General features: G+C 49.7%; 2 non-coding genes across 2 annotated transcripts; one reads left to right on the top strand and one right to left on the bottom strand.

The window, feature by feature from the left end:
* Window positions 1–486: 486 nt before the first annotated feature.
* Window positions 487–559, top strand: TRNAV-AAC (transfer RNA valine (anticodon AAC)). The gene has a single exon. It is a non-coding gene; the product is annotated as a tRNA-Val (tRNA).
* Window positions 560–1,113: 554 nt separating this feature from the next.
* On the bottom strand, window positions 1,114–1,186 carry TRNAV-AAC (transfer RNA valine (anticodon AAC)). The gene has a single exon. It is a non-coding gene; the product is annotated as a tRNA-Val (tRNA).
* Window positions 1,187–1,444: the final 258 nt, after the last annotated feature.

Genomic DNA, 1,444 nt, shown 5'->3' with positions numbered 1-1,444 from the left:
AAGAAGAGAGAGGGAAGAGAGAGTGAGGAAGGTGGAAAAGGCAGAATGAAGGGTTGGAAGGGGCGATGCCGTGTTGTGGTGGTGATGTGTAGTGGAGAGGGAGGATGGAAGATTAGGAAGGAGAGAGGGAGAGAGAGGGAGGACGGTGGAAAAGATAGGATGAAGGAGATGTTGGATGAAGGAAGCGGGGGAAGGAGGGCGAGGTAGGAATGAGGGAGGGAGGACTGAGGGAGAGCCAGGAAGGATGGAGGAAGGAGGAAGAGGAATGAAGGAAAGAGAGGGAGGAAGAAGGAAGAGAGAGGAAGCAGAAAGTGCTCTTCTATCCTCCCTTTCTCTTTTCAGTCCTATACTCTTCCACACACACCCTTTTTCTTTCCTCTTCCAGCATCTATCCTTCCCTTTTACGATCCTACCCCCATCCTCCCTTTTTAATTCTATACAGTGCCATCCTCCTCCTCCTCTTCCTCCTCCTCCTCCTCCCACCAGGTGCCAATGGTGTAGTGGTCATCACATCTGTCTAACACACAGAAGGTCCCAGGTTCGAGCCCCGGTGAGTACAAGAATTTTTCACGCCTATTGTACGGGCGCGGGATTTATACAGGGAAGGAAAGGGAGAGGATAGAGAGGGAGGGTGAAGAGGAAGGAAAGAAGAAGGAGAGAAGACAGGAGGGAGGGGGGGAAAGTAGAAAGATGGAAGATACCTTAGGAAGGAGGGAAGGGAAGAAGGAAGGATGGAGGGAAGGGAAGAAGGAAGGATGGAGGGAAGGGAAGGAAGGATGGAAGGAAGAGAGAGAGAGAGAGAGAGAGAGAGAGAGAAAGTAGAAATATGGAAGAGAGCTGAGGAAAGGATGGAATGAAGAGATAGAAAATACAGAAAGAAAATCAATGACAATAAACCATCTTTCTCCCTGTCTTCTTTTGGGTGAGAGAGAGAGAGAGAGAGAGAAGGGGGGTGTATACGCGATCCATACCAGTCACCTAGATTACCTTTAAATAGGAGAGAGAGAGAGAGAAAGAGAAAGAGAGTCATACGCGTTCATCACCTGTTCCGTAGATTCCCTTTAAAGCGTTAAATTTAAATACCCCGCCGCTCCAGTGGGCATTTAAAATCCTTGTACTCACCAGGGCTCGAACCTGGGACCTTCTGTGTGTTAGACAGATGTGATAACCACTACACCATGAGCACCTGATGGGAGGAGAGGAGGGTAGGACTGCTTGAAGGAAAAGAAGCTAGAGAGGGAAGATAGAATGGAGGGAGGGAGAGGGAGAGCGCGGAAGAGAGGATAGTAGGAGAAGGCGGGAGGAAGAAGAGATGAAAGGATAGAAGGATTTGATGAAGGGAGGTAGAGGAAAGGAGGTTAGGATGGAGGGAGGTAGCGGAAGGGAGGTTAGGATGGAGGAAGGGAGCGGAAGGGAGGTTAGGATGGAGGTAGGGAAGGGAAGA

The sequence above is a fragment of the Coenobita brevimanus genome, chromosome 40 (assembly GCF_032717465.1).
Source record: "Coenobita brevimanus isolate Jiangsu-jjx chromosome 40, ASM3271746v2, whole genome shotgun sequence".
Classification (NCBI taxonomy): Eukaryota; Metazoa; Arthropoda; class Malacostraca; order Decapoda; family Coenobitidae; genus Coenobita; species Coenobita brevimanus.
The sequence above is the reverse complement of the archived record's forward strand: the minus strand, read 5'-3'. Positions and strand labels throughout refer to the sequence as shown.